This window comes from Mus caroli, chromosome 1 (genome assembly GCF_900094665.2).
Source record: "Mus caroli chromosome 1, CAROLI_EIJ_v1.1, whole genome shotgun sequence".
Classification (NCBI taxonomy): domain Eukaryota; kingdom Metazoa; phylum Chordata; class Mammalia; order Rodentia; family Muridae; genus Mus; species Mus caroli.
Window position 1 is genome coordinate 22687682 of NC_034570.1, and position 24384 is coordinate 22712065.

Consider the following 24384-nt stretch of genomic DNA (forward strand, 5'->3'; position numbering starts at 1 on the left):
CCTATCCTAAATCAGATAGGGGACTAATATCCAATATATATAAGGAACTCAAGAAGGTGGACTCCAGAAAATCAAATAATCCCGTTAAAAAAAGAGAAGCATCTTTGATAGAGGATGATAGATACATTTATCTGTGAGTATGAGGGTAATAGTCATAATGTAGCTTGGAATATCAACATGGTGGTTGCAAATGTTCTTTAAATATGCATGACCTTACCTACTCTAGGAATTTAATTAGAATTGCAGTACCAGAGCGGGGATTTCCTTCCAGTTGAACAGGCTTTACATACACTCAGACAACTGTTTGTTACCACCAAGTACATTTCACTTTTTGTACCGTTAGGGACATCTGGCCACGTTGATAATCGCTGTAGCCTATAGGTGACAAAGCCAGGAAGAACTGTTAATTGCTCCCCTTTCTTGGCAGATTGCATAGTATTTTCTGGAGCCATGGAAGCTAGACCACAGTAAGAAGGCTTCCAGCTAAGATTAAGTTCAAGATTCCATTTTATGTTCTGAGTACATGATGCCTTCTCCAATAGGAATTTACCTTCAACACCTGAGGAGCATCCAAAGGTAGCAGCCATAGTCTATACTGTTTGAGATTCCCCTGAGATTATTCTAACCAACCTTTATAAAGGAGAAATCACATGCTCAGATAATGTGGTTCTCCTTAGTAATTGGTTCTTGTGGAGAGCCTTGTTAAGGATTGTAATTTTAACCTCCCACAGCTTGAAGCAATCTGAGCCAGACTTTTCTGCCACTAAGGATATTATCTAGAGTGGAGCCTTCCTCCCTAGATCACTCTATTGTTCAGCCAATGCAGCTGTTCTCTTTCAAGATACTGCTATCTTCTGGGAGGCTGCTGAGTTATTCTGGAGACTACACCCTATCCTGCACATCCTCACCTGCAGCTGGGCTCCAAGAATGAATTGGCGGGAATCCCCACCCCCACCCCTTTATACACGCATTTGCCATTAAACATTTGAGCTTTGATCAGGAACCTTGACTTCGCTCCATTTTTCTCTCAACCGCCTAGTTCCCCTCTCTTTCAGCCCCAGCCTGCCACTCAGGTGTACCCTCTCCATGTTAGCCAAGGGCCGGCTTGCAACCGATTGTAAAGTAGGACTCTATTTTTCTAGGAACTGAGATTAACAATAAACACGTGAGAACTCACAAAACTAAAATCCTTCTGTAGAGCTAAGGAAACAGTCAATGTAAGAACCCACAAAATGGAAAATAAACTTTGTCTTTAATATATTTGACAGAGTAATAATACCCAGATAAACATGATCTAACAGAATAAACCAAAGCAAACGAAACAAAACAAAACAAAACAAAACCATGTCAAAGAATCAAATAGTGCACTGAATAATCAGCTAAGGGGCATAAATAGAGAAAATTCTTTAGAAGAAATAAAACTGACAAAGAAAACCCATAAAAAGTGTTCAGCATTCTTAGTTATTTCAGAAATCCCAATTATATCAGCTTCATGATTCCTCTTAATTCAATCAGAAAGCAAAGAGTAAAACAAGCAAACAGACAAACCTGACAACAAATGTAGCACGTTTGTGAGTGAAGGGGGATTTGCTGTCACTGAGAGTACAAATTGGCATAGCCACTCTAGAAATCAGTATAAGATGCCCCCTCAAACCAACCTTAAAATATAATCTACCATATGATCCAGCTATGCTACTCCTTGACATATGCTCCAAAAACTTGACATTCTACTTTATTGATACTTGCACAGCTGGCTTCACAGCTACCATATTCACCAGAGGTAAGAAACCGAAACAACTTAAATGTCCTTCCATAGAGAAATAATGAAAATATGGTACATGTATACAATGGCATATTACTCAGCTCCAAAGAAAAAATTAATATTATTTGCTAGTAAGTTTATGGGCATAGAATAGTAAGCAACAACCCATATATAGAAAAAATAAATACTACATTTTTTTCATATCTGTAGTTCCTAGATACCCATCCTCACATGGTGGTTATAAAATAATGTGTAACACAGAAAAGAGAAATGTACAAAAAGATGATGGGGAGATTCTTGATAAAGGAACAGTATAATAAAGGTGGAACAAAACAGAAAATAAAGATATGTGCAAAAGGATATATAATCTGGATCTCAAATGTGAGCCAGGATCTCAGTGAATTGCCAATGCTGATATCTACGTCGACCTCTGCCAGAAGCCCCTTTGCTGCTGTGATTATAAGTGTCTGCTGTTCCTATCTCCTGTGTATTTTTTTTTGTGTGAAAAGAGAAATTTAATTTAAAAAGAGGCTAAAATATTTTAAAGGAGTTGGAGTCAGAATTAAATACTCCCTTGTAAGAGTTTTTACTTCAAATTACATTTGTCTTTCAGGGGAAAAAAAGAGCTATAAACAGCTTTGATTTATATATTGCCCACTAAAAAATATCATTCCAGTATCTGCCTTTATGTACTACATATGTCTGTGTATATATGTATGTATGTATGTATGTATATATATATATATATATATATTATAATATTTAGATACTATACTTCAGGCAATTTTGCATATTGCTGTTTTCTAAACAGTATGGCAATATCTGAATATATAATGTATTAATATGCATATATTTAATTCACATGAATAAAGTCAAAGAGGTTAAATACTTCTCCACAGGTTTAAATATTATTAAGTGGCAAAGCCTGACCTTGAACTCAAGCATTCATATATCAAACATTGTGTACTTTCCAATATTTCAAACTGACTGGTTATGAAGTCAATTGGGTTTAACCTTCAATTTAGAAATAATTAAAGTTAGTAATACTTAAAGGAACTGAATACTCTAAGTATTCTAAATTGTTTGTAGGAGTTGATTAAGTGAGGAGAAATGATGATTTACATAAAATATTCTTTTTTAATGAATCATTTTATTACATTTTAAGGGCTGTAGAAAGCCCTGAAACTTTTCAGTTGACACTAATTTACATATTAAAGTCAGCAGTACACAGTTTCTGCTCTGGGGAGCTGTCTGATTCATGTGTCCAAGGATCTAAGGTTTTAAATGTTTTATTTAATTTTTTTGTTTTGTTATTTTAATTAAAATTATTTTAAAACCTACTAACTTGCAAGTGTTTATTTTCCAACAGATTTTATATTAGCTATTAATTTTCATTTAGATTCATAAACATAAATCTGAAGGATAAACTAAAATTAAATTTATAGATGGAGTGAACTCATGTTTTTGATGCTTCATTTTATATATAAATGATGCTTGGAAAATATTAAGTGTGGCATATTCATATAAGTTAATATTAAAATTTCTTAAAATTTTTCATAAGTTACTCTGTGAAGTATATTGGAAAATTATTTTAATTTAGAGATAAATGTATGCCTTGAATTTTAATTTTCTTGACGACAAGAAATATTAAATCTACTTTAGACAACATGTGTTATTTCACAGAGAATTCCACATAATAAATGCTTTCTTAAAAACATTAGATGACAGCTGCATCTACAAAAAATGTAATTGCATACTTATTTATACAAGAGCATTATTGACCTAACATGATGTTTTCTATGTTTTTCTGAATGGATTAATGTTCTCAATCCCATAGTATTTTGAAATTATTGTTCTCTCGTGAAAGATTAATTAACCTGAAAATGTAGTAATACACAGAGATGAACAAAAAACTCCATATTTTGTGCAACTTCAGACCCCATAAAGGAAATAGTTCACAAAATTATAATTAAACATAGACTACTATTAGCAAGGTGAAATTTACTGAGTTTTTCATGTGAAGGGGAGAAAGAGGTATATTCATCTAAGTTCTGATTATGAAGAGGAGTTCAGTAGTAATTAAAAATAAGTAAACAAAGTCAAGTTAATGAACAATATACCGGACAATGATTAAAAATTCAAAACTAACAATTCTGATTTCATTTAAGACAAATTTTGGAAAGAGTGAATACATTTTGGACCTGTTCTAAAAACTATTTTGTAAATATCCCAGGTATGGATTCTTTTTGAAGAAAAACATAGTCCTGGATAAAATACACATTATACAGAAAGAGGTAGTTAAACATGCTTGAGGCTTGGGTATAACTTCATCCCCAGAATCCACATCAGGATGCTCATAAACACCTGTAACTCCACCTACATGGATTTCAAAACATTCACTGGCCCTTGACACCACCCCATTTTTTGCCATACACAGAAATAGAAGACACAGAAACACACCCTACTCTCATTCCCCCCACATATATAATAAATAGTATTATATTATAATTAATATATGATATAATAAATCATATCCCATATATGTATATGTATATATGTATGTATATTTATATATATATTTTTAAAACATTAAAATTAATTAGAAACATGGGGAGGTAAACAGAGGAAATCAGTTGGAACAGAAAATTGAGAATTATTTGATAAGTACATTCCATTAATCTTGCTGATTTATGGTTATGATCAGTGGACACTGTCTTAACCATCCATGTTTCTGCAGTTTGTAAGTTCAAAGACCTTTAACAACTTACATGTACCTGTCCCAGAGGGATGTGGCAGGAACGGTTCTCTAGTGGAGTAAGTTTGCTTCTGATGAGTTTATGTCAAATCTTGTTTAGTACACTAGAACATATGATCATAGTCAAATTAGAATTAAGTACTGGATTTGGAAGAATGAACAAGAAATACATATTTTAGGTTGCTGCACTAATCAAAAGAGAGCAGCTGTATCTATACAATGAATACTTCCTCTAATCTGAGGAAGTAATTGCTTTATATGTGCTAAGAACATGAGGTAGGGCACAGTGGAGATCAGTAAAGATAGTTTCATGTCATGCTTAAATCTAAGTTTAGGAGAAAACCAGCGAAAGGAAGATTTTAAAGTAGCCATTTAAAAATAAGTAAGGAGACTGATTAGAGGATGATAGCTAATGTGTACACGTTTATGCCTATAATAGGTGATATGAAGACTTTGATTACTGGACACATCTCATGGGAAAACTGGACAGCCATGCAGATACCTGCACAATGAGGGTTTCTAATAGTGTTCCATTCAGGCTTTCTGCACCTCTGCTCTTCCATCCACCTGAGCACAGACTGATCTCTTACTATTGTATTGATCCTAGCTTGAGAACCTTCTGTAGTGAGTCATACATGGATGCCATATGTACAATGTGGAGACAGCATAAAGACTCAGTGCTCTGGAAGGTTTTCCTCTTAACCACACTGGTTCAGGTGTGTGGAGAGGAAGGAGCCTTTCCTTACAGGGAACCAATGCAGACAAATTACTGCACAGTTCGAACCATAGACAGTGATATCCTAGGAGAAAATGGCATGTTGAAGGTGACAATACTTTCTGCTTTGGCTCTGGGCTTACACTGTAGTAGTTAATAAGCTTTTAAAGGGTACTTGGCATTTGGCTTGAATTTTCAATTCCTCAGCTTAGAGCATGGGAATCTGATAACCCTCAGACCTGCTCTGTGAGAAAAGAACATAAGAGCCGAAGATTGAAATAGCTATGTGATTCTCAGTGCTTGGCAGACTTGATGTTTCCTGATCTCAAAGCTGTGCCTTTGGAAGAATTCCCTTGACGAATGTACACCCCAAATCTACAAAGTCACTGAGGGAGAATTTTAAATACAAAAGCCAATAGTTTTTATCACTGCCAAAATTTGTGAGCTGAAAATAATATTTTCCATTTCACCAGAAGAGGGATTTTTTTTTATCATTTGGAAAAAATTGAACTAGAATGTTCTTATTAGGTTTATAAGACAATTGTAAACTTAATTATATACATTTTAACCAAGTAAATATCACAAATGTGAATAGTGTTAATTTACATCAAGAATTAAAAGTTAGAGTTAATTTCATACGTTTGCTGTTATTGTTGGTAATGGGCATTTCCTTTAACACAAAGATACACAAAGATATCTATTTGTTGATTTCATTTCAGGGATAATGTATTCACCATGTGCCTCTCTTGTGAGGAGTGGAAGCAGTTTGTGAATGAGTATACACCTAAAGAGCTACAAACTACCATTGTACTTTCACTCAATCTGTAAGAGATCTTTCTGTCTTACATTTATTTATTTATTTACTTTTTTATTTTTTTATTTTAATTTTTCCGACTTAATTACATTCCAAACACTGCTACCCCTGGCCTTCCTCCCAATCCCTATCTCTGCTTCCCTTCTTCTCTGAGAAAGTGGGGTCCACTAGGTATTTCCCTACCCTGATACATCAAGTCTCTGCCAGATTAGGCACATCTCCAACTGAGGCCAGGCAATTCATCCTTGGAAACCTCATATCTATTAGAATGACTAAGATCCAAAAATCAAGTGACAGCACATCCTGGCAATGATGTGAAGGGGAACACTCCTCCATTGCTGGTGGGATTTGAAACTTGTACAACCACTCTTAAAATCAATCTGGCGGTGTCTCAGAAAACTGGAAACAGTTCTACCTGAAGACCCAGGTAGACCACTCCTGGACATATAACCAAAAGATGCTCCACCATACCACAAGGACAGATGCTCCATTCTGTTCATAGTTTTTTTACTGGTAATAGTTAGAAATCAGAAACAACTCAAATGTTCCTCAACTGAGGAATGGATACAGAAAATGGGAATCGTTTACACAATGGAATATAATTGAGCTATTTAAAATACCAACATCATGGATTTTGTAGGCAAATGAATGGAACTAGAAAATATCATCCTCATTGAAGTATCCCAGAACCAAAAGAGTACGCATGGGAGGAGCTTAGCATAACTCTCCTCTGAGAAGCTCTACCCAGCATCAGACTGAACAGATGCTGATAGGTGCAGCCAAACATTGAATGGAGGTCTGAGATATATATATTAGATATATTCTTCATTGAATTTCAAATGCTATCCCAAAAGTCCCCTGTACCCTCCCCCTGCCCTGCTCCCTTACCCAATCACTCCCACTTCTTGGCCCTGGCATTCCCCTGTACTGGGGCATATAAAGTTTGCAAGACCAAGGGGCACCTCTTCCCAATGATAGCTGACTAGGCCATCTTCTGCTACATATGCAGCTAGAGACACAAGCTCTGGGGGGTAGTGATTAGTTCATATTTTTGTTCCACTTATGTGGTTGCAGACCCCTTCAGCTTCTTGGGTACTTTCTTCTAGCTCCTTCATTGGGAGCCCTGTGTTCCATTCTATAGATGAATGTGAGCATACACTTCTGTACTTGCCAGGCACTGGCATAGCCTCACAAGAGACAGAATAAAGAATTCACATCATGAATGAGGAAATACAATCTGCTGTGAAAAACAGTAAGTATGACTGCTGTAGAAAATCTTAGCGATGAAGTATAAAATCAATGTGGGAAATTTCCATGGTTTTGCAACACAAAGGTTTTAACTGAACCAAAAAAGATAGCACAGAAAGGCACATGATGTAGAGATTACTAGGTCCTTAGCTTTCCATGACCCTGAACTTCCTGAAAACCACAGGCTTCAAGATAAATTATTTTGTAGTCTCTATCTAATGAAGGTGAAATGTTATCCCAAAATTTTTATGATACAGCATCCAAGTAGACACTATATTTATGTGGACAATAAGGCCACTCTTTAATGTTAATTTTATTCTCTAATATATATCATCTTTACTAATTAGCTATGATTAACAGGATATTTCATATTTGTCTGAAGAGAAATAGGTTCAAGGGCAGAGAGTTGCTTATTTATCTCTGCTTTTCGGTAGCTCACTCATTCTCTGACATTCAAGAGTGATTAGTATATTAAAGTGGAATGAAACCTTTTGTGGTATGTCTTTCACAAGACATTAATAATAACACTCTCTGCATTAATAGAATCATGTGCTGATATGATTGATATTAGAGATCAGAGTTCACTTTTCTAAGGACAGCTAACATTTTTAGATGCATTAAGTCCCACATTGTACTAGTTCTGAAAGTCCCAGATGTAGAGAAAAAGAGATGCTGCATTCCTCCTTCTGCATCATTCAACTTTCTGTTCTACAGAAAAATTCTTCCTATGCAGTGATGCTTTTTTCTCTCTCAAACACACACACACACACACACACACAAACACACACACACACATTGTTAAGTTACATTTCCATTGAATTAAATAATGTGAAGCCAAATAAATGAAGATGTTGGTATCTGCTATGGTTTCAATATGCTTGACTTTGAGAGTGGCACTATTAGGAGATATGGCCTTGTCAGATTAGGTGTGTCACTGTGGGCATGGACTTTAAGGCCTGCATTCTAGCTGCCTGGGTGTGAGACTTCTCCTAGTTGCCTTCAGAACCAGAGGTGGGCATCTGAGCTCCTCTAGCCCTCATGTTTGCCTGAATGCTGCCATGCTCCCACCTTGATAATAATGAACTGAAACCCTGAACCTGTAAACCAGCTTAAATTAAATGTTGTCCTTTATAAGCCTTACTTTAGTCATGGTGTCTGTTCACAGCAACAAAATCCTAAGACAGTACCACTTAATACAATTTGTTAGACAGGAAATAATGCACACTAAGGGTTAGCTTCACTGTATATATAATACTATGTGCACAGAGATTGTTACTATATTACTGGGTTGAAAAATAATAAAGTATAGAACTATGAGTATTTTGTATGTTTTCTATATTGGACGTATTTCAATAGTTTTTAAGTTAACATCTTTGTATTGTTAGTTTATGAGAAAGATATTCTCTTCTGGAAAAAAAACACCTAGAATTTAAGCAGACTTTTATATATGCACTATGGAATAAATTTGTACTTCACGTCTTAAATGACTAAAGCTTATGCCAGAAAACTTATTCCCACTCATAAATGCAATGCAGCACAAAAACACATTTTAGATAACAATCTCAACACGGGCCTGAATTTAATTGTTCTTCATTCATTCCCAATCCATTTACACATTTGAAATGATAAATAAAATAGAAACAGATAGAGATTCTAAAATTGATTTAAAATTGCAGGGGTAGGTTATCTGTCAAAACTCTTATTTTCTATGTAAAATGTAAGGATATATCTTAAAATAAAAAAGGCTCTGTGACTCACTTTCTTTTTGGCAAGCATGCTAGGCCAGATCCCAGCTGAATGTCTTTTGTGCTTAATAAGATGAACCATGAGGCAACTGAGAGTAGATTTTTCCACCTTGGCAATGATATGGAAGAAGCATTCTTCTTTCTTTAAGCCAAACTGAGGATGCTACAATTGGCAAGATTTTTTCTTGGCTTTGACCTGTAGCATTCTTGGAACAAAAGGCTCTGGCAAGCAAATCCAAAGTGATGGCACAGTTGGATCTTAAGGCAGGCAGACATTTGAGGTAAACACCAGGGACCCTAAGATGATGAATACTGGCTGCCATATGAACTGAGAAGATACTTAGAAGACAGCATCTCAGTCTCAATGGGCTGTACTACTCTCTCCAATGCTTTGTTCTTGTTTTTCCTCTGTACTGAATGTGGATTTAAAAAGTCTCTAAAGTATATCACAAGATTTACTATGGTCTCAGAAATTTTGGCTTAGTCTAATACTAACTTCTACAAAATAACTTACTAAAATCTTCTAACAATTTTCAATGATGATATGTGAAATAAATAGTATTTCTATAAATAAATATTATATTTAACCATAAGAGTAAAAGTTAGAATTAAACTTCAACTTTGAGAGAGATGCTGTTCTTTACTTTCTTTACTTTTTAAGCCTAAAAATGAACTAACACAAATAAAGATTCTACATAGTGAAATAGAAACTAAAATATGCTAGCAAGACCTGTATGACTTGTGGGGTAAAATGTATGATGATGATGATGATGATAATAATAATAATAGTAATAATAAACTGTATGGCCATTGGAGAATGCTTAAATAATGAAATAGAAGTAAATACGGGTAATTTCTGTGACCTTTGAATTCAAAGAATGTCACCAAACAGATAAACTAAAATTGAGAGTATAAAAAAACAAATAAATATATGGAATGGAAAATATTTAAAAACTTATGTATGTACCCATAGATGAGAGAATGGGAAAAAACCTGAGTTTAAATTTTGAATGATGCAATTAATATTTAATAATTAGTTTTAATTTGATAAATAAATTACATTAGTTTCTAGTAAACATGTAGGGAGGTCTATAACAAAAATTCTGTCATTATAAAATCTATACAATAATAATCTGTACCAATGTGTACAATAGAATACAAATAAAATAAATATTTACCAAATGCTTTCTTCTACGAAAATGCACAGATTTATATACACTACAATGCAAAGAACATTGAAATTGAGTGTATTTTTGTATTCAAATTGTCATGCAAGGTTTTAAGGATTAATGGAATTTTGAAGTAGAATATTCTTTTAAGCACTATTGCCCCACATGGAACTAAAAGCTGTTATAAATTAATTTGCTAAAATGAGAAAACCCATCCCACTTTGACGTTTTAGATAGAAAATTGACAACTAATTTTTCAGTTAAAAACATCACTAGTATAGAGAAGCTGAGTACACCAATATCTGCTGTTGTTTGCTTAGTTTTCTTTTAAACAAGCAGCCCTTCATGACTATTCATACATACATACAGTTTAATATAGTTGTAAAACCAAAGTTTGCTAATTAAATGAATACCTTTGTTGTGCATCATAAAGCATATCGAAAGAGCAAGAACTCCTATTTATAAATTACTTAACAAACTTATTGATATAACGATGCATGTTTTAATATATCTCCTAGGTATGTGGGCTAAAGAAGCTGGCCAAAGACATGGAAGATTATCTGTGTTTCATATGTCTGCTTCTACGCTGAGAGTACACTAATGTCTAGCAGAAGGAACAGCTGAGAGCTCATGAAGAGCTTCTCTCCCACCATCCTTGGTTATCTCCTTGTTTATCAAAATGATTTACTTTCTTCTAGATGTTCAGCCATTATGGAAACCTTGGCCTCCAGAGACTTCTGTAATATCATTTCTGTGTTCTGAGAATCGAGTAATTATTGCCAGTCAACATAAAAGTTACCTATGAATTTCCCCATCACTTCCCTCGACTTTGTTGGTCTTAACAGTCACAGGGACTTTATCCCTCTCTGAATGGAAGTGTTCTTCTATATTCTTTTGAATATGCCACAGCAAAAGCCAAATCAAAATAAAGTCCCCTTTCTGGAGTAACACCAAATTTAGGTCTCTCAGCTTGTACATTAGTAAAACATCATCATTGATCCTTTCTATCTCAATGATTTAGTCTGAAAGTTAAAAGTTTATGAATGTGTGAATGGCTTTTGGTCTCCCAATCCAATATCATAGTCAAGTCATAAACATCAAAGCTTAATTGGTCTTGCTGCTTTGGAGGCTTCAGTCCATCATCAGTTGTCTCTGTTGTTTTATGAACTGGGAGATAATACAACATCCCAGAAGAGTGGATGGAGCAAACTGCTCACCTAGTAACAACAGAACCTAAGTGAGAATGATGAAGAGGCTCGGGTTCCATACCTCAAGTTCTATGACCACAGTGACATAATAGTCTTCCACTATGCTCCACCTTTTAAAGGCACCATCATTTGAAAGACTAGCTTTCTGTAGAACAATCCTCCAAATCATGGGCTTTGGGGGATTGTAAAATCCAAGAATAGTGAAAACAGGGAATAACAATTTAAAACAACAATGTACAATTATCATAAATGTTAGAAATTTAATTGTACATTCTATTCAAACTTTAATTCTGGTCAATCATGTGTCGTTCCCTTGGTTCTCATCTTGGATAATTCTTTTCTCATACTCTGTCTGCTGATGTATTTTTAGTTATATAATTTCTCATACATACACAGTTATGGAAAGACTTAATTACATCCAAAATTAAACACAAATATTCAAGCATCGATTTATTTCAATCAGAAGTTACCCAATAAAAAATGAGAACTCAAATAATTGCAAAGAAATAATTGATTTATATTTTCTTTTGTTTTCCAATTTTTATTAGGTATTTTCTTCATTTACATTTCAAATGCTATCCCGAAAGTCCCCCATACCCTCCTCCCCCCCCTGCTCCTCTACCCACCCACTCCCACTTCTTGGCCCTGGCGTTCCCCTGTACTGCGGTATATAACGTTTGTAAGACCAAGGGGCCTCTCTTCCCAGTGATGGACAACTAGGCCATCTTCTGCTACATTACCTATGTTTCTAAACATTGACGTAGCCTTAAGTATTGTGTGCTTTCACAAGTAAATTAAAGGTATATGGAATCATCTTAAGTACAAGGGCTTTAAACTTCAATGGACAAGATGCAGAAAATAAATATTTTATCATTAAGAAATATTTGTAATGTTTAAATATATGTGAATTTAATATAGTAAAATTTTTATTGGAAATAAATATATTAAATTAAATAATACTGCTATCATGAAATGAGTAAACACTTCTGCTATTTATTAAGACTTAAAGCAAGTAGAAAAGTAAGTACAACTTATATAATAAGGTTAAAAACAAGATAATGACACACCAATAAGGGACTATATAATAATTAATAATGAAATAAACAAAACAATGAAAATGATACAAATGATCAATCTATAAATTGAGTAATTATATTATTGTAAGATACTGGGTTTCTAAAGTTCCTGAAATGTCCTAAAGCAAGTATATGAAAGAGAATAGAATTGATAGGAATTATAGAATATTTATGAAGAATGCAACATATTAAAGTAATAACAATTGTTCATTTACATTCAACTGAAAAGAAGGATACAGTCCACAAAACTCTAGAAGGTTAAAAAGCCGAAAGGCCTCAGTTCTATTTGGGAGGGAGAAGAAAGCAATCACAGGTGCAGAGGGAGGGACGGATCTGATTGGAAGAGAGGACAGGGAGCAAAATGGAGGAAACATGATCAGGTATTGGGTGAAGAGAAACAAGCCTGAAGCCCTAAGGGCCAGCAAAATGAATGGGAACTGACAGGTGAGCTACTCTCTGGACAATAAGGGAAGGACTTTAGAAGAAATGCCCTATAGGGGAAAGAGAACTTTTGGAGTCCACCTCCAGTAGAAAGACAGGGCATCATGTGGAGGGATGGGGTTGCCATCCCACAGTCAAAAGCTCTGACGCAGAACTTTCTTTTTCTAAAAGAACTGCAGGGACAAAATTGGAGACGAGCCTGAGAGAAAGGAAGTCCACTGACTTCCCCAAATGGGATTCGGTCTCAAGGGGAGGCTCCAAAGACTAACACTATTATTAATGCTATGGTATGCTTGCAGACAGGAGCCTAGCATGGCTGCCCTCCAAGAGGCACAAAAAGCAGTTGAATGAGTCAGATGCAGATAAGTGCACCCAACCAATGGACAGAAGACAGGAAACCCTGTTGTTGAGTTAGGGAAAGGTTGGAAGAAGCTGAAGAGGAGGGCGACCCCATAGGAAGAAAGGCAGTCTTAATTAACCAAGACCCTGGATCTCTCTCACACACTTAGCCACCAACCAGGCAGCATACAATAGCTGATATGAGGTCCCTGACACACATACAGCAGAGGACTGCCTGGTCTGGCCTCAGTGAGAGAAGAAGCACCTAATCGTAGAGAGACATGAGGCCCGAGGTAGTCTGGAGATCTGGTGGGGTGAGGGGGGCATCTTCTTGGGGATGGAAGAGAAGGTATGGGATGAGAAACAGTCAGAGGACAGACCAGAATGGGGATAAAGACTGGACTGTTAAAAAAAAAAGATTAAATAGTAAGAATAAGAATAAGAATGAACTATGAAATTATGACATTATCATACACAATTCCTAAATAGAAATTTAATATACTACCTTGAAGAATAAATAAAATTGATAGTTTCTAAATTACATCTATGTTGTTTGAAGATATTTTGTTCCACAAATAATGTTATACACAAACAACTATTCACCAGTTGGTTTAAAATATAGAGAAAAGCAACAATTCAAAGCCCAGATCTTTATTCTACAAAGTAGTATAAGGACTATTGTACAGATATGTGGATATTGATATTAAAGTAAAAGCCCAAATCTTTATTCTAGTAAGTAGTACAGAGATTATTGTACAGGTATGTGGATATTGACATTAAAATAAGTGTTATATTTGAGAAACACTACAATATGCCAGCTCATCCCAGGTCTCATGAATTGGCACAAAGAAATGTAACGCTGGAACAATATTTCCAGTTTTAATTTCTGTGCACTTTTATTATTTCATTAAAGTGATATATTTGTGTAGTTCCAGGTAATTCTAATAATTGGCACAATCCTGCATTAAAATACTCAAATGAGACAAACTGAGTTAAAACATAACTTAGAATTATTGACCTCTGCAAGATAAAGAGAATTAATGGCTATGGATGAAACCTGAAAGTGGCCATTGTTATAAATCTTTTTGCAGTAGCAAAAGGGATTTGATCACCTGAGGAGATGCCTTTAGAAAATGTCATAATAAGCCATAACTTTTTACTATTTTTTAAAGGAAAGGTTAGCATTAGTGCCCAACCTTAATAATTCCACTCATATATCTTCACTAGTGCTGCCTGTTTCATTTCATTTTGTTGTTGGCATTTAAGAAAGTATGATGGAAGCAATTTCAGTGATTATTATTCCAGAATTCTCCATTTCTTATTCATATCCTGAATGGCCCATGTATTAAAATTATAGTTTATGTCAATCTGCAGTGAGAGACTAGAATACACAATAGCCACAGGATGCTGAATATCTGTTCTTAGTTTCCTTTGGACACTAGCCAAGTTCATCAACTCTAAAAAGTTGGAGAGAAACAAAATTATAGATCTACTTTGTGAAGCATGTTCATGTAGTATATATCAGTAGGCCAAAAAAAACCCTTAATATTTTAAATATATTCTTACTCTGCTCATAAAAGTACATCAAATATACCACTGTCTTTGTCCATTCTATTGAAGTATGCACATCACTTTCTACTTAATATCAGTACCAGTAAATAAAAAGAATTTAATATTATTTATTATAGCTATTATGATGATAATTCTAATTTTATTATATAAATCTAACTTTATAAAATATTATTTTGATTAGGTAAATCTAATTCCAAAATCTACTAGCGTTATTATTAAGGAAATGAATACAATAATACTTGCAAGTATGTACTAAATATATTTAATTATAAAAAAATCTCCTCGATATGATACAATACAAAACAACAAATACATTTTGTTATATATTACAATGAAAGACAATGTATGACAAGCAATGAGTTCAATACAAATTATTTATTAATCTGCTCTGAAAACTTTACATGAGGCGACAAGAAAGCAAGCTTGTATGTTAGTTGAATTACCCTCATCATTCAGTGCTTTAATCACTCAGAAATAATACATAGAAAGAGGCAAACTAATTATGTTCTTCATCCAGATGCAAGTTTATTTCATAACATTCTGTGTGAGGTCAAATAATGAGGTAGCCCCTCAGAGTGTCACAGATCTACATATTTCTGTAACATGCATTTTTCTTGAATGCATGAAAATTATGTAAAGGAGATATCTCACACAAGGTCAGAGTGTGGATTAGTTGAATATAATTTAGAGAGAGGTGTTCTTGGTGTGATCTGTGAGTAAAATATTCAGAAAGAGACTGGGTCCCTTAAAGAACATAAATAACGATACTGAAAAATGAACATGGGGAAACACATGTTGCTTGGAGAAGATCAGTGTGAATCTTAAACACATAACTACCAGCAGCAATGTATTATAAACATGGTGGAATGCATTGTAAGCAGTGAATGTGACTATAAGAAAACACAAAGCCATATGTGTGATCCATTACTGATAATCATCTTGAGTGTAATTGCCTAGATTCTAGTAGGAATTCTGTTCATCTGTGACTCCTTGTGCTTGGGGTTAAAGGAAAAAATAATCTTTTAAATACCTATAAAATTAATCTGTGATAATTTTTAACATAGTAAAAAAATAAATAAGAAAATAATTGAAAACCACAAATAATGAACTGCACAATTCATTGCCACAGACTTTTACAAGAGGAAAAATTCTTGACAGCTTGCAGCAATAAAGCAAGATGAGATAAAAAAAAGAAAACAAACACAGCAAAAAAAGCAAGATGAGGTGTAAGATTATCACATGCACAGTGAGAGAGATACACACTATCAGAGACTTCAAAGAAAATAAATTCTTTATTATTATTATTATTATTATTATTAATTTTAATATAATAATAATAATAGTCAGCTTATATAAGGTGTTCTCAGGTCAATTCTCAAAATGTTATCCTGTATAGAAAATAAGATAATGAAAATCAGACAATGGAGTTGACTCTCAGAAACTTAGAAAACTGTAAAAGCTATGCCTGGATCAACCCACTAGTGTATGGTAACCTCATAGGAGACATTCCATTAAAGAAAACCAACTCTTGCTCTCCCAGTAGCCATCAATATTTCATATCATTCACCAAATACATTCTTCTACACATAGAATAGGAAGATTTTGAGTGACCTGCACCTATAGCAATAGCTTATAACACAAACATTTGACCAACAACCACACCTTTGTAATACACTTGTTATATTTTCATTTTACTTAAAGTGTTTCTCAAAGTGAAAACCTTAAGTCTTTATATTGGGTACATTTCCTTCAAATTGTGAAACAGATAGGGCTTAGAACAGTTTTTTGGTCAGCTCCTTTCCTACTTGACCTTCCCATCTTTTATGGTAGAGAGTCAGTGCTGGGAATTGGTTCTAATGCTTTGTCTTAGTTTGGCTCCCAAAAGCTTCTTGCAGACCTGAGGGTCCCTGCTCCCAGCTGGTATGATTGGTAATGAATAATTGCCATACAGCCATTGGTTGGACATAGACCAAGAGTGCCCTGGCTTCTAGATTAGTTGATGTTGCCCCAAGAAAAGCAGTCAGCGCACTCTGATGTATCTGCCTCTGTTCACTTGATACTTGTTCCGTATGTAGAGTAGCAGTTAGCTCTGGATAATAATGTACAGTGGTGTCTTAGAGGTAAGATACTCTTAGTGAAAATAAAGTGAGTTTATTAAACACATATCAATCAAAAGGAAAGGACATATGACAAATAGCAGATAAGTAATATCATAAAACATTTATAACACCTATGAAAATAGCCAAATAAGCTCTCCTGAAAGAAGCTCCAAGAGTAAACAGCAGTTGGCAAACAACAGAGCAACAACACAACACCAACACATTATGTGTTTGCAGAATCTATTGACATGAAAAGGCAGGCCTCTGGTTGAGAGATTTCTGGGTACCATGTCCTCTAAATGATTTGGTTCCAGATTTTCATTGCCACTAACGGATTTCTTATATGATGAAATTAATAAGTGCTACCTCTGTGTGATGGTTCCAATATGCTTGTCCCAGAGAGTGGCACTGCTTGAACGAATGGTTTTGTTGGAGTGGGTGTGGCCTTGTTGGACGAAAGTGTCACTGTGGGCCAGGGTTTTAAGGCCCTCATCCTAGCTGCCTGGAAGCCAGTCTTCTTGATGACTTTGGAATAAGCAGTGGAACTCACTGCTCCTCCAGCCCCAGATCTGCCTGGACACTACCATGCTTCCTATCTTGACCCTTAGAACATTTAAGCCAGCCCCAAATAATGTTGCTCTTTTAAAGAGATCTTGTTCATAGCATTGTTTCACAGCAATGAAAACCCTAACTAAGACACTCTGGGGAAAATGGCTTTCCTCCTAACCAGTCACAAGTGCACATTCTATACAACACACTTCAATGTGTTCTGCTCTTTCCTCTTGACAGGCAATCAGCCTATCCTAACAAGAAAAGTCTTAGAGAACATCAGAGTCTGAGAAAAGGAGGTCCATATTTGTCTCAGATTCTTCCCTCAACAAGTTCAAACAGCTTGACAAAATTCTAATATAATATATATCTCACATTACATACTAATGAACGTATTTCTGTTTGAGGAGAAAGGTAGTTGATAGATATAGAATGCTGTATATCTATTACAAGCAAAGACTTTACATTGTTCCCTCATTATTTAAAAAAGATAACTTACTTCATTTTATGTGCACGTATATGTACATGTGGTAGGCATGCACCTACTGCAAGTAGACAGCAAAAAGTCACTGGATGCTGGTTCTCTTCTCCCACCACATGGGACCCAAGGGAAACATTTACATCATAAAGCCTGTTGTCAGTTACCATTCCCTGATCCTTTTTCCTGTTGTCCTTTCCCCCTCAGTTGTAAATTTGTACAGCCTTAACAAGTGTTTTTGATCTGCTATGTGCATACCTATGGTCCATTCATGGTGATAGAAATCTGTTATTGGAAGCTGTTGCCCTTCATCACCCTACATAGTTCATTCCCAAAGAAGAAAATACTACTTATAAAGAAAAAAATGATCCACACATTCTTTTCTTCTTTCTTATCCTCCTCCTCTCCCTCTTCTTCCTCCTCCATCTTCTTTTTTCATATAGCATAACAAGATATCCCAGGCTACCTCCCATTACTTCAAATATTTACTCGTGTTTGACACATCTGGTTGCCTAAGGTATAAAATATTTTTCTCACTACAGTTAGTCATAGAAATAAATAAGACACTTTCTTCTACCATTAAGTCCTCAGTAACTCCTTGCTGTATGAGTCACATGAGCAAGTATTCATATATGTCCTTGCGGTTCACAAAGAATGATAGTTTTATTTAAGGTAATGGTTATGGAATCACATAGAATAGGCTTCTAGCTTCTTTTAAACTGATGAAATATATGTAGTTATATCATCAATAATATATTATTTATAATTATTATTATATTTTGTATTGCAAATATATTATTTATATTTAGTAAATTAATGTATAAAATCTATGTGTAAAAAAGCACAGAGTCAAATATTTATTAATACACATGGACACCAGCTACATAAATAGTAAGGGTGTGTGATGACATCTAAGTTTTCTCATTCTTTATCGAGCATTTTGATTGAGGTATGCACTGGGACACAGATGTAGCTTTTCTAGGTACTGGTAACATTCTGAGGTATTCTGAAAATTCAAAGGAAAAATAGCATAAACATTGACAATGCATCCCAAATACCCATGGAGACTCTAATTTATTCTGTCACCTCTATGTGAGATGCCAGATAAGTAATGATGCAGCTGTACTCAACAGATCCTTTCTAGACTAGATGGTCCTAATAGTAGGACCATCATGTTTTCCTGATAAGCAATGAAACCAGAATGAGAATGAACATGGAAATATGTAGCTGTCTGAACTTCATTCAGGGGTATTAGTAAAGCAAATATTCCTGTTGCCAATGGAGGCTCTGATAGAACCTTTAATAAAAACTGCATCAGAACACTGCAGGGTTCCTGTTTTAAGTAAGGAAGTTCCCACTGTGTTGGGTAAAGATGAATTACTTGTGATGTGTAAGTCAAAGCAAAACAACTTAAAAAAAAGTAAAGTGGTCTGTCAATTGATTATCTTAATAAAGTATTTTCTTTCCTTTTTTTATGCTTCTTTTCTTCTTAATTTAACTTTAATTAATTAATTAATTAATTTAAAAAAATTTAAACAGGGTGCCAGATAGTCCAGCTGGCCTCAAATTCATTGTGTAGCTGAGACTGGTCTTGAATGCTTAATCTTCCTAATATTACATACAAAGTACTAAGATTTCAATGAGTATAACCATGTCTAAATTTGAAAAAATTGAACTGATCATCAGATAGGCATACTTACTCTATTGAATATTATTTCTATCTTCGAACAATAAAATGTGTATCATTTTTGAACCCTTATTACTTCTACAAATTGTGCTTTATGATGTTATTATGTAGACACAACTCCATAACTAAATAAAAATGAGCTATTGATATTAAAATTTTGAGTTTGCAGACTTTGCAAATATTTGAGTACTGAATAAATGAATCATCTTTATTGTGTGCACTTATTTAGGAACTTTTTTGATTTTTTTTTGTTTGTTTTGTTCACTTATGAGTCTCTTATTTTCACTTTATTTACAGCTGTGAAGACTTATTTTTTGACCCACGCTCTGTTTATTGCTAGACTATATTTTATAGTGACTCAAAGTTATAAGTATCTTGTTAGTGATGGAATAAAGGCATAGCTTGTCTATAGTATATTGCAAAATATAAATGCTGATTTTACATATTTTTAAGGACTAGTTTATGATCATCCTTGCCTTTTGCTGCTGCATTAGTTTATAATACTGTTGTTTATTAGTGTCTGAGTGTGGAGGAACAGTCATTGTCTTATCCACAAGAACATATGCCTGAGTCAACCCTGCAGACTGCATCTCAGAGCTAATCCTTGTCATCTGTCCTAGCTATGTTATTTCAACTTGACATAAGATGCAGACATTTGGAAAGAGAGCAACTCAAATGAAAAATTCACCCACCAAGTTGGCCAAAGGATAAACCTGGTGTAAATTTTCTTAATTATTGTTTAATATGGGAGCGAATAGCTCAGTGTAGGCTGTGCTACCTCTGGACAGGTGTTCCTGAATTCTACAAGAGAGCAAGCTGAATAAATCGATAATCAATACTTTTTCATGGCCTGTGCATCATCTCTTGTTTCTAGGTTTCTGCTCTGTCTGTATTCCTACCATGACTTCCCTCAGGGGTAGAATGTGATATAGAACTACAACATGAAATATATATGTTCCTAACCAAATTATATATGGTGATGGTGTTTTATCACAACAAAAGAAACCCAGATTATATCTATATATGTGTGTTGCATAATTATGTATATATATATATATATATATATATATATATACACACACACACACATATATATGTATGTGTATGTGTGTATGAGGGTGTATTCCATTTGATTGTGTGTGTGTGTGTATTGTATGAGCAATAGGGACAATGGAAGAATTAAAGAGAAATAAGATTTGATTTTAAGAGAAACCGACATTCTCTCTAACACATTAAGCATATGGACATAGTGGGGCAGCATGCAGCAACACCACATTAATACAAGGTAAGGCTTTATAAACATAAGGTCAGTGTGGTATTTCTAGGTGGCACTTACATAATAAAGACACCACACAAAAGGACAAAGAGCAGCACTATAGCAATTAAGCACTCAACATTCTCAATGTGATCTGATAAACCAAGAGCATTCTTGAATCCTTTGTATGCATTAATAATTTACTACTCACAGAAATATTAGGTATGTGCTGTGGCAACACAAAGATTTCATTAGGACCCGTCCTCCAGAGCCCCTCTGCTCTGCACTCGTCACAAGTCACATGCATATTCACAATACGAAATAGCACCGGAAGAATTTCACCTTTGAATTCACCACAAGTTGAGACTGTAAGAGTGAATATTTAAAAAAAAATGTGTCTTGCACACCGTTTATGTACACACACAGCTTTCGTTTGTTCACCTTTTGATGCCTATGATATTGAAGTCTAATTTCAACAGAAACAAATTTTTATATGTAGAAACAAATTCCTCACTTCAAACAATGATCAACTTCTTCATACTGAATGTATCACTCTGGGCGATCAGGATTAATGAGTAAAGGCATTTAATGTCGTGCCAATTAACCTGTGTTATATTTCCTGGCCGTACGTTGTTGAAGAAGTGATCTCTCTACAATGTTACAGCCACTTATGTGCCTTGGCATCGAGGCAGGATATGATGTGTTTGGTGGTTTTGAATACTACCATCTTAGGCCTTTTAATTCTATTTCTGCAATGCACTTTTAAAATAACGTCACAATAGCCAATCAGGCAATGTTTTGTTCACATTATTTCATATTCTTTGCCCCTGGTGGCCTGAGCAATGGAGTTTTGGTTGTTGTCAGGTCTGTTTTCTAGCATCTGTAAGGACTAATGAGGGATGAGGTAAGCCTTCATCAAATTATACCTAGGTGGAGGTCATGAGGCATCTGAAACTGTTGTGTCCATTTAAAATCCACCAGGCAAACTTCACCTCCCTCTGCATTTAACTAAAATCTGCAGAATAGTTGTTTTTTGAAATAGTTTTCTTTTATCAATAGATAAAGTGTTTGACATCAATGAATTTTTAAATTATTTTAAGAATTAAACTCTGATTCCTGAAGTATAAAAAAGAAATAACAACAACAACAACAACAACAAACCCTCCTGAAATTCTCTACTATGCTACTAAAAAGTAGATTAATTTGCTGTTCGATACATCTGCTTGGTGACTGAATGAAGATGTTAAACATAACAGGTTTAATGCTCATGACCCCGCTACATTTCTTCCCTTGGTGTTATTTGTACACTAGAGTTGATTTCCACCACTTGTTCATAGCACCTCCTACAAATATTATTCTATTAACAGAAGTAAATGTTTGGCTTTGACTTGGAAAGTGATAAAAATATTTTAAGAAAATTTTAGAAAATGAAGATGCTTTTTAACAATGTTAACACTGGGGAATGAGGACCAGAATTCATCTCTGAGGACTCACATGGCAATCTATGTATTCCAAGCAAACATGTAACTCCAACACTAATGTGAGACAGTAGACGCAGAGTGTACTTAGGGCTTATTGAGGTAACCTAGCCTAAAAATCATAATCTTCAGCTTCTGAGAAAAGCCATGCCTCAACAAGAAAGAAGCCACCATTAATACATTTATATGTATACACATACAGATACCTGTAGGTATACAACAAGCATACAAACAAAAATAGCACTATACATTACTAGGCTGTGCTTTGTGGAAATATAAAAAATGTAATGCTTTCCACATTTGATACAATCAAGTATTATTGTAAAACACACACACACATATATACATAGACACATACACACAAAATCACATATGTTTGAAAAATAAAATTTCATTGTAATATTATACCATGTTGACAAGAGCAATCATAGGACAGTTGTTACATTTTAGAAAAAGAAAAAATATTCAAAAATCTCAATATACATGCTTTCTTGGAAAATAACACAGACAAAATAAATGTTATATTTAGTATGAATTTTTAATCCAAATGGAAAAATTTCTCAATTTTGCACCCTCAGGATCTATTTTTCCAGTGTTCTTAGTTCAAAGAAAAGAATGATTCACAAAATTTCCCTGTATAATTTATTTATTTTCAAATCATGTAAAATGAAAATAAATACAGTTTCACACATAGATAACACTTTCTTTTTCCCCTTAAAGTTAATGTCTAAGTTTCTGCCCTTGAGGCAAAATAACAGGATGACACTTAGCATCCATAGCACACTGGTGACCTTAGCTTCTGCCACATAGGAGGCAACATTCCACAAGCTCCCTCAGAGAACTGTTTTCCTGAAAGAAATTGATTCGGCTTCTGCCTCTGAACCAAGCTTCTGAAAAATATAGCTACAATGTAATGGGATTTCATGAGCATAATCGTAAAATCATATACAGTCATTATTACATAGATAAATTGCATTAGGTAATCGGAAGTACCAGGGAATATAGAACTTGGGGAAGGATTCATTTAACTTCTACAGTTTCCTCATTTTACATGTAAAAATTCAGGACATTTACACCCTTAATATAGCCCATAAATTTGGTCATAGGAGTAAGGAGAAGTACTTGATTTAATTACACAGGGTGTTTTACCTTCTGTAATTATTAATGTTTTGCAGCCACAATCTTACCCTTCCCTAAGTCTTGGAGTCTAAGTTGTCGTTTGCTCCAGGCCTTTCAGTGTCCTGGCAACGTAAACCCTATATTCTCCTGCATATATGATTCAAAATATACTCAACTTAAGTACTGGAGATATATCGATGCAGAGATGATTTGAGAATCCCCTCGTCACTTTTCAGTGTTCTTAAAGCTTCAATGGTGCAGAAAATGCATAGAAAGATCTCTGGTAAAAACATAGTGAGGAAATCCCTTCCAGAGAAGACTCCAGGGGGTTGGGAGAATGGGAGAAAAGAAGAAGGGAAAGGAATGGAAATAAAGAAGTAAGTCAGGAAGTCTCAATCAGAAATTCAAAACAAGGAAGGATTGACGGGCCAAAGAGAAGAAAAAGGACCAAGATGGTAGCATTTTACCTTGGGCAGCAATCCTCTGCGGTTTTAACTATGCAGTGGGAGAAATGTTTGAGGGTAGGCTTCTCCGGAAAGAAAGGAAAAAAGCCAGAAGAATGGATTTTAACATTCCGGAAAAAGGTATAACTGGCCAATACACATAAACCTCATTGAATTATAAATAAGTGAGTTGATTTAATAGAGCTCAAAGGTTCAAAAGCTAAAACCTGTCAGGTTAAGGCAGCTGTTATCATTTGAGTGTTAGTTTGGGGAGTTATTGGAAAGTAGAGGTGAGGGGCTATTTCGTGGTCCTGGTCCCCAGTCACTGCACCTGTTGTGTGGTACAGCGCTGGTTCCCACATGCAGTCTCTGTGTCCCTAATGAATCCATTCACACTTTTAAAAGAAAATAAATCTGACTTGGAGATTAGAC

General features: G+C 34.8%; 1 long non-coding RNA gene across 1 annotated transcript in view; it reads right to left on the reverse strand.

The window, feature by feature from the left end:
* The window catches only part of LOC110301147, a 107691-nt gene that overhangs the window by 3768 nt on the left and 79539 nt on the right, over positions 1 to 24384 (reverse strand). The window contains exon 4 of the long non-coding RNA XR_002378687.1: positions 4537 to 4621. This is a non-coding gene — a long non-coding RNA (uncharacterized LOC110301147). The remainder of the gene's footprint in view (positions 1 to 4536; positions 4622 to 24384) is intronic.